The sequence below is a fragment of the Solanum pennellii genome, chromosome 6 (assembly GCF_001406875.1).
Source record: "Solanum pennellii chromosome 6, SPENNV200".
Classification (NCBI taxonomy): domain Eukaryota; kingdom Viridiplantae; phylum Streptophyta; class Magnoliopsida; order Solanales; family Solanaceae; genus Solanum; species Solanum pennellii.
In genome coordinates, this window is record NC_028642.1 from 2,980,700 (window position 1) to 2,991,528 (window position 10,829).

The window sequence follows — 10,829 nt, forward strand, 5'->3', positions numbered from 1 at the left end:
GGGGGGGGGGGGGGGGAGGGGATGAGAATCAAATGTGAAATGATGCCAAAGTTAAAGGTCATATTTATATATCCAACTAGTTCTGGAAACGTGCACTGCACGTTTATCTTCTATTACAATCTAAAATTTATGTAAGTCTGATCTCATGTCTATACTTTATCACAATATATTTTTATAAATACGCTAAAGCTTGTAATTAATGTGTTTTTGTATAAAACTTACTTTTGCATCCAAAAGTAATTGAAAAGAAGGATTTCAAATATAGTCTTCTAGACTAAAATATCTAAATATATGTTTTTCTATATAAATACAAGGTTGACAACGTTATTTGTTTGAAAAATAAGAAGATAATATAGCATCTGATGATATGTGGCATATCAAGGAACTCTTGCTCCAAATCTAAAAAGTGCACGTAAACATCACTAACTTGGATGCTTTTTTTTTTGGTACACTTTGAGCTGGTACTTAGGTGAATGCAGTAAAAAAATAGGTAAGCCACATAATATTTTGATATGACCATCATTATTATCTAAAATGATTTTGTTTCAAAGATTGTAGCTAGCTAGATATGATATGAAACAGGAAAAAATGAGCTCTTATAAAGTAAACGGAATAAATTTAATGACAGAAAGATAAATGTAGCACCTCGATGATCAATTTACATAACATAATTAAGTGAAATGAAAAAGAAAGGAAGAAGAGAGTTTTCTTCTCACTTACCCAAAGTATGTAAATCAGTGAAAACGCGTTGAATTCCTTCAATAATTGCCTAAAAATTAAATATCAAAAGAGAATTTGTCAAAAAATGAACATGTATTAGTTACTTACTATGTTTGTTAGAAGGTCAACTTTGTGAAAGGATGAATTTTAACCTCCGTAAGAATATTCAACATTCATTTCCATCACATTGCAAGCTCCGTATGAAGTTTTAGAATGTACACATACATTTTTCTCCGATAAAAAAATAAAAAAATATAATGAAAGTGATTATTGATCCACTAATGTATTTAGAGTGAAATGAAAGATTTATTTAATAGTCATGCATTTCTCTCATAAAGTCATAATCAATACCATACAACTCTTCATTCACCCTCTTTAATCATAGAAATGAACAACTATAGGTAATGGGAGAGTAATTTAGATAGGAAGAAAATCAAAAGTCAAAAAACTGATGAAACAATATGATATAGTTATTATTTAATATTTAATTTATTAATAATTTATAACATTTTAATTAAATGTAGGGGTAAAACGGTAATTTGATTTTTTCCTAATATTTTTTTTTAAAATTTATAATAAGGGTAAAATTGTAATTCAACTTCTAACTTTTTTTGTTCCCACTTGTAATAATATATGATATAAAGTGTGGCTAAGTTAAAAGACCTATTTTTGTATGATATGATACATAAATATGCCCTTTTAACTTGGTTTCAGCGACATCTATGCCCTCCAACTTTGGATGTGCACGCAAGTAAACACTTAAACTTATATAAAATTGAACAACTAAACACACGTTTCTTACATGATATAATACATGCAGAGGCGTATCTAGAATTTCGGAAGGATGTGTGCACTATTACGAAAAAAATGCATCTAAGATATAAATTTAAATGATTTGACCTTTATAATCTTAACATTGAACCGTTAAATTTTAAAAATTATAGGTCCAGTAAATATAATACTACTAGTTTTAAATTTTAATATATAGATTTAATTATAAAAAAAAATTTACAGTACTATTTTGTTTAGGAATTTTCAATATAACACATTTGAAAATATTGAAAACAAAAAACAAACAAAAAAGATGCTTGGAAGCCATAAGTGTTTCTAAAAAACTACTTGGAGGAGTGTAGCTAAAAAAATTGTTGGGTTATGGGTCTTTTTTCCTTCCTATGTGGATAAATAAAAGCCCAATTTGGACCAACCCACTTTTGCCCATATGCCCATTCTTATGAGGCAAATATAAGCCTATTTAGGTCTTATTTTCATATGCACAGAGAGTTTTTTCAGCAGCCAAAAAGAGAGAAAGAGAGCAGTTTTCGCAGTCAAAATTCAGCCCTAACAGCCAACTTCAAATTGCGATTCCCGCTTCGTTTCTTGTCCGATTGAGCTGATTTTTGGACAGCATATTATCTTCATCTCAATATTTGATTAGGAACTGACACAGTTGGATTTGGTGGCCTGCAGCTTCAGTTTTGCTGTCGTGAACAGTAGCTGCAAAATTGGTGATTTTGCTCCTTTAATTCTCTAGATTTGGTGCAATCTTATTTTGTTGTTGCTCGTTGTTTGGCACTTGTTTTGTGGCCAATTTTGGAGAACAATATTGTAACTCTTGGTGATTATAGTGGAGCTTTTGGTCCCGTGGTTTTTTACTCTTCACATCGAAGGGTTTTCCACGTAAATCTTGGTGTCTTGTGTGATTGGTTTATTATTGCCTTGTTATATTTGTTTGGTTGAATTACTTGCTGCCTTACTATCATATTGCTTGTGGTTGTTTGTCTTCTCTTGGTTCAAATCGAAAAGGGAAAGTATAGACTTGGGTATTCTTCCGCTGTTATCCTGTCAGGCATTCTTTGTTAGTGCCTTGTCTTTCCCAACAAAGTGGTATCAGAGCATTGGTTATTGTTGATTGTCGTTTTGAATGATGGAGGCAAATATGAGCAAAATGGTGTGTTTAAATGGTAGTAACTATCATATTTGGAAAGGCAAGATGAAAGATCTTCTATTTGTCAAGAAGATGCATTTACCTGTGTTTGCTTCTAATAAGCCTCAGTCTTTGAATGATGAAGAATGAGAATTTGAGCATCTGCAGGTTTGTGGCTATATTAGACAATGGGTTGAAGATAATGTTAGAAATCATATTGTGAATGAGACACATGCCAAAAGTTTGTGGGACAAGCTCGAGACACTTTATGCTTCGAAGACTGGCAACAACAAGTTGTTCCTATTGAAACAATTAATGAATATCAGGTATAAAGAGGGCACTCCTATTTCTGATCATATTAATGATTTTCAGGGTGTTCTTGACCAGCTGTCCGGAATGGGTGTAAAGTTTGATGATGAGATACAGGGACTTTGGCTTCTTAATACTCTGCCAGACTCTTGGGAAACTCTTCGAGTTTCTTTGACTAATTCTGCTCCCAGTGGTGTTGTAACCATGGAATATACTAAGAGTGGTGTCTTGAATGAAGAAATGAGAAGAAGATCTCAAGCCTCATCTTCTTCAGCTTCACACTCCGATGTTTTGGTTACTGAAGATAGGGGGAGAAACAAGTCCAGAGGTCAGAATGATAGAGGTAAAAGTAGAAGCAAGTCAAAGTCTAAATACAAGAATATTACATGTGACTATTGCCACAAGAATGGGCATATCATGAAATATTGTTACAAGCACAAGAGAGATATGAGACAACAAAAGAGAGAAGGCGATAATGAAAATCGTGTTGCTGTTGTTGCTAATGATGATCTTCTTGTTTCTTGTGATGCAAATGCCATTAATCTTGTTCGTGATGAGTCTAGCTGGTTTGTGGATTCTGGTGCTACTTCTCATGTCACGCCAAAGAAGGAATTATTTTCTTCTTATACTCCAGGTAATTTTGGAACGTTGAAAATGGGCAATAATCATGAAGTTGAAGTTATTGGCATTGGGACAGTTTGTTTGGAAAGTAACAATGGTTCCAAACTAGTTCTCAATAATGTCAAGCATGCTCCAGATGTTCGCTTGAATTTGATTTCTGTGGGATATCTTGATGATGAGGGTTATGTTAATACACTTGGTGTTGGCCAGTGGAAGCTTACTAGAGGTTTGATGGTTGTGGCCCGTGGTGACAAGTTGTCTAACTTGTATGTATTTCAGGGCTCCATGTCCAGAGACTCAGTAAATTTGGTGGAGAATGATACTTCATCAGAGTTATGGCATAGAAGGCTGAGTCATATGAGCGAGAAGGGGATTGATAGTTTGGCTAAGAAAAATTTGCTTTCTGGAGTGAAACAAGCAAAGTTGAAGAAATGTGTTCATTGCTTAGCCGGTAAACAGAAAAGAGTTTCTTTTCAGAGTCATCCGCCTTCAAGAAAGCTTGATTTGCTGGAGTTGGTACATTCTGATTTGTGTGGTCCTTTTAAGGTAAGATCTCATGGTGGTGCACTTTACTTTGTGACTTTTATTGATGATCATTCTCGCAAACTCTGGGTATTTCCTTTGAAGTCCAAGGATCAAGTACTTGATGTGTTCAAGAGTTTTCAGGCCTTGGTTGAAAGACAAACAGGGAAGACATTGAAATGCATCCGCTCAGATAATGGTGGTGAGTATATTGGTCCTTTTGATAGATATTGCAGAGAGCAGGGTATTAGGCATCAGAAAACTCCTCCAAAGACTCCTCAGTTAAATGGTTTAGCAGAGAGGATGAACAGAACTCTAGTTGAGAGGGTTAGATGTATGCTTTCAGATGCTAAGCTGTCAGATTCCTTTTGGGCAGAAGCACTTAATACTGCTGCTTATGTTATCAATTTATCTCCTGCTGTTGCTTTAGATGGTGATGTCCCTGACAGAGTTTGGACTGGTAAGAATGTTTCTTATGATCATCTTAGAGTCTTTGGGTGTAAAGCCTTCGTACATGTTCCTAAGGATGAAAGGTCAAAGTTGGATGTTAAAACTAGGCAGTGTATCTTCATTGGTTATGGTCAAGATGAATTTGGCTATCGTTTCTATGATCCTGTTGAGAAGAAACTTGTTAGAAGCCGTGATGTTGTGTTCTTTGAAGACCAAACAATTGAAGATTTTGACAAAGCTGACAAGGCTGATTTTCAGAGTAGTGAGAGCTTAGTTGATGTTGATCCAGTTCCTTTGACTATTGCACCGGAAGAAAATCTTCATAATGATGAAAATCAAGTTGATAATGAAGATGGTGATCATGTTCAGAATGACCGGCATGATGTTGTTGATGCTCCAGTGCAAGATGATGTGGTTGTCCAACAACCAATTATAGATGCTCCAGAGAGTTCTCTCAGACGATCTAGTAGAGAGAGAATTCCTTCATCTCGTTATTCTCCCAATGAGTATGTACTCTTGACTGACGGGGGAGAACCTGAGAGTCTTGATGAGGCCATGGAAAGTGAAGAAAAAGAAAGGTGGTTTGATGCTATGGAAGATGAGATTAAATCCTTGCATGATAATCATACCTTTGATTTGGTTAAGTTACCTAAAGACAGAAAAGCTTTGAAAAACAGGTGGGTTTTTCGGGTGAAACATGAAGATGGTAATCCAGTTCCACGGTACAAAGCTAGATTAGTTGTCAAGGGATTTAATCAGAAAAGGGGAGTTGATTTTGATGAGATATTCTCTCCAGTTGTGAAGATGTCATCCATTCGTGTGGTTCTAGGCTTGGCTGCAAGTCTAGATTTAGAGGTTGAGCAAATGGATGTTAAAACTGCTTTCCTCCATGGTGACTTAGATGAAGAAATTTATATGGAGCAACCGGAAGGTTTTGAAGTCAAGGGTAAAGAGAATTATGTTTGCAAATTGAAGAAGAGCTTGTATGGTTTGAAACAAGCTCCCAGGCAGTGGTACAGGAAGTTTGGTTCTTTTATGAGTCAGCAGGGCTTCAAGAAGACTTCTTCAGACCATTGTGTTTTTGTGCAAAAGTTCTCTGATGGTGACTTTATTATTGTGTTGCTTTATGTTGATGACATGCTTGTTGTTGGTCATAATACTTGCAGGATTCAGAAGTTGAAGCAAGAGTTGAGTAAGTCTTTTGCTATGAAAGACTTAGGACCAGCAAGGCAGATTCTTGGCATGCAGATTGTCCGTGATAGAAAGGCCAAGAAATTGGTATTATCACAAGAGAAGTACATTCAGAAAGTACTTCGCAGATTCAGCATGGACAAAGCTAAGGTTGTCAGTACACCTTTAGCTATGCACTTCAAATTGAGCACGAAACAGTGTCCTTCTAGTGATGATGAGAAGGAAGATATGAAGAAAGTTCCTTATGCTTCAGCTGTTGGTAGTTTGATGTATGCGATGGTTTGTACAAGACCGGATATTGCTCACGCTGTTGGAGTTGTTAGCCGTTTTCTTTCTAATCCGGGAAGAGAACATTGGAATGCTGTGAAGTGGGTTATGAGATATCTCTGTGGCACTTCTAGTCTGAGTTTGTGTTTTGGTACCGGGAAGCCTATTCTTTGTGGTTATACTGATTCAGACATGGCTGGTGATGTTGATACTCGCAAGTCTACTTCAGGGTACTTGGTTACTTTTGCAGGGGGAGCTGTGTCTTGGCAATCTAGGTTGCAAAAATGTGTTGCTCTATCTACTACAGAAGCTGAGCTTATTGCTGTCGTTGAAGCTTGTAAAGAATTGCTTTGGATGAAGAGATTCTTGGGGGAACTTGGTTGTGCTCAAGAGAGGTATGTGCTTTATTGTGACAGTCAAAGTGCTATACATCTTGGCAAGAATTCTACGTTCCATGGTCGGTCTAAACACATTGATGTGAGATACCATTGGATTCGAGATGTGTTGGATTCTAAGTTGCTTGAGCTTGAAAAGATTCATACAAATGACAATGGTTCCGATATGATGACTAAAGCTTTGCCAAGAGGGAAGTTTGAAGATTGTTGCATGGTCGCCGGGATGGCGGTCTCCTCCACATAGTCGTGAGGGGGAGAATTGTTGGGTTATGGGCCTTTTTCCCTTCCTATGTGGATAAATAAAAGCCCAATTTGGACCAACCCATTTTTGCCCATAGGCCCATTCTTATGAGGCAAATATAAGCCTATTTAGGTCTTATTTTCATATACACAGAGAGTTTTTTCAGCAGCCAAAAAGAGAGAAAGAGAGCAGTTTTCGCAGTCAAAATTCAGCCCTAACAGCCAACTTCAAATTGCGATTCCCGCTTCGTTTCTTGTCCGATTGAGCTGATTTTTGGACAGCATATTATATTCATCTCAATCTTTGATTAGGAACTGACAGAGTTGGATTTGGTGGCCTGCAGCTTCAGTTTTGCTGTCGTGAACAGTAGCTGCGAAATTGGTGATTTTGCTCCTTTAATTCTCTAGATTTGGTGCAATCTTATTTTGTTGTTGCTCGTTGTTTGGCACTTGTTTTGTGGCCAATTTTGGAGAACAATATTGTAACTCTTGGTGATTATAGTGGAGCTTTTGGTCCCGTGGTTTTTTACTCTTCACATAGAAGGGTTTTCCACGTAAATCTTGGTGTCTTGTGTGATTGGTTTATTATTGTCTTGTTATATTTGTTTGGTTGAATTACTTGCTGCCTTACTATCATATTGCTTGTGGTTGTTTGTCTTCTCTTGGTTCAAATCGAGAAGGGAAAGTATAGACTTGGGTATTCTTCCGCTGTTATCCTGTCAGGCATTCTTTGTTAGTGCCTTGTCTTTCCCAACAAAAATAAGATAGATATAAGATTTAAATTTCTATCTTTGTTTAGAGAGGTGCACCCATTATTATATGCTACTTTTGATATAGATGTCACTTCCATATTTAAATATTATTTGGAAAATATAAATTACAACGTATAATACGCACAACAAAGTCACAAACTAATTACATATAGATTAACGTAGAAGAAGGTTACAAGAAGGGGATGAGATACTAGAAGAGAGAAAGGAGATGAGAAGTAACTGAAAGCCAAAGTTTCGACATAATTTTCATAACCATTCTTCTAACTCCTAATCTTATTTAACAAATGGTTATTGGGCCTAGACCCAAATAAAAGTATCTAATAGCCCATAGGCCCTTAGAGAGTCAACTTGATTCACAACATACAACTCTTTTATGTTATGCAACATATGAAAGTAACGTCTACTCAGAAGAGCATTATGAAAATGGTTCTCTAATTTGTATGTATGTTTAATATTAGTTGTGAATCTTTTTGAAAACTAATGTGAGATAGTTCTTTATTTTTTAGACGATGTGTGGATATTTGACTTTCATAATTAAGATCCAACAGATTGTGAGACAGACTAAATGAGTGAAAGAAGTTACCGAAAGTAAAATCCTTTTTGTTGTGTTGGGCAATATGGGAGTGCGAACTAGATAACCGTAAGACACACATAATTATTAACACTCTTTCTCAATCAGGTCTGAAACTCACAGTGTTGTTTAACCTTTCCCTTTTGTCTTTACAACACGATCGGAGGGCTTATGTGGTTAATGTTATTGATACATATTTTGTTGTATTGCCCGACAGTTGCAACACAAGGTCAGCATCATTAGTTTGATTTTAACATATGAGAGTTTTTTGATTGACCAACATTCCACACCTTACAACAAAGTCGTCTTTTAGTGATCTATTTATCATACAAGACTCCGAAGGCAAGCCTAGCTCCATTTCATCCACGTTGCGTCAATATGATGTGCGATAAATATATAAAAATTCAAACGTGTTAATCTTAATACACATCTTAATATTAAAATTCACTAGTAATTCAATATAGAAATTCCTTAACCATAGTTTGAGCAAACTCATCACTGTCTTCGAGTTTTCTTAGAAATTAGAATCAAAACAATGTTTCATCATTTTGTTTCGCAAAGCTTAACAAGACAAGCAAAAAAGACTTTTGAAACTTGTGATGGTAAATATATCATAGTATTTGCGGAGAAATAAAAGCTTTAAGTTAAGAAATTATGTTTTAAAAAAATGTTAATATTATATCTGGATTGAATAATAATAAGAAAATGGTGTGTAATAAAAATGAAAAGTAAAAAGTAATATAAAGTGAGCAGAGTATTATTCTTATGAGAAATTTGGATTAGCTTTCTAATTAAATTAATCTATCTAAACCTTATTATGAATTTGGACTTTGTAGTAGACAATTAAGTGATTCATGCTTTTGCTTTTTAGTAGCACTAACTTATGTTTATAATTTTTTTAATACTATACAATTATGCATGATTTCCTGTATTAATTTTTTAATATACTGATATTCTTTTCTCCACTAACCCCAATCAACAAAAGAGTCTTTTTTTAAGCATTAAACCCAATTTGTGTCTTTAGTTATACATAGTTTGTGTTTGGTTCCATAATTTTGAGCTTTCATATAAGAAACCAATTAAGAGAGGACACTTTTTTTCCATCAAGTAAAAAAGTTAGTTAACTCATCTACTCTATTGAAGAATATGACAAAAATATTTGGTAGTAAGTTCAATCTAGATCTTAAGTTGGATTTTGTTTATGAGAAAGTAGAAAAATGAAGATTTTTAGAATCCGTTGAATAAATAATGTGACCTTGTGAAATTCGGATACATATGCTGCCCAATCAGTAAGCTGAAACTTGTTCCTTACTACTGCTTGATAGATGAAAAAATGAAATTGTGAAGTTAAAAATATTTTTTAAAAACTAAACTTAAACTTTTTAGGGGTATGGGTGGGTGGGTAGAGGGCTGGCAGGGGTGGGTTGGGAACTGGTAGAATGGGGTGAGTAGGGGGAGGTTAGAAAAGAGTTTTGAAAAATGTTTTCCTTGAGTTTGGAAGGGAAGTCATTTTTCTTAAGTTTGAGGAAAATGATTTGATTTGGAAAATATTTGACCCAACCAAATATGAGAAAATTGGAAAACATTTTCCGAAAAATATTTTCCTTCATACTAAACACACCCTCATTTTACAACAAAAAACAATTATGATCTTTTTCTTTTATTACTGTAAAATTAAATATTTATGTAATTTGCTACTGTTGAATGACTTACTGACACCAGAGGCGAATTTAGGAATTATAGTCACTGGGTGCCAACCAAAGCCTAACCCACACGATTTGATAGGGGTGCACGTGCATCCGTTAACTTCAAAAAAAATTACGTGTATATATGTATATCTATCGTGAGAAACTGACATAAAGTAAGATATAATTAACAGTGCACCCATAAGAAGCGTAGGGGTGCCCTTGTTTAATTGGAATACAAGCCAGAGAAACCACTCCCGAGAATACAGTTCAATCGTATTTCATTATTTTTATTTTAAGTTTAGCTTATAAATCATAATCGAGCCATTAGTAACCAATCAAATACTACATTATTCGTTAATTGTAGTAAAAGTTTCGTTAACTATCTAAATTAAGATAGTATTGGTGCATCAAAATATTCAAATTATAAATTGTCTCTAATGCTCAGTAGACTCATTGATAAAATCAATATTAGATTCAGATAGATTTATTCGTCTTGTGGCTGGACGGGAGAGTAGGATTGGGCGACGGATGAAAGCCTGAAGCTTTAATTAATGGTATAATTTTTTTACGCTCATTTAATTAATACTTATGATATTAATTATTATTTTTGAGTACATATTTTAAACTCTGTTGTTTATTTTTCTGCAAAGTTTTCTTGGATTATATTGAACATATACACATATAGTACATATATTCATTGTAAAGAAAATAATTATTATACTCAATTTCAAGAATTCATATTTTGATATTCTATATTAAATTCTAGGGAAAAGGGTCTGATATACCCTTCAACTTTGTCATTTAGAGCTGATATACCCCTTGTTATGAAAGTGGTTCATATATACCCCTACTTGTAAACAAATGGCTCACATATACCCTTTTCCTCTAACGGAAATGAAAAAAATAATAATTTTAATCTAAATTTTTATTTTTTTTTCTAAAAAATATAATCCCATATGAGTAAATTTAATCCTTGTCAAACATATTTTTTTTGACTCTTTTTTGTTTCAATGACTAATTTATAATTATTATTTTGATAATCAAATTTATTTATGTTTCACTAATATTCTTGTAAAACTTATTGTAGATGACCAAATTTTTTCTTCGAATACGAAATTAAAATTACAATACACACAAAAAAATAGTTTAATTTTTTAT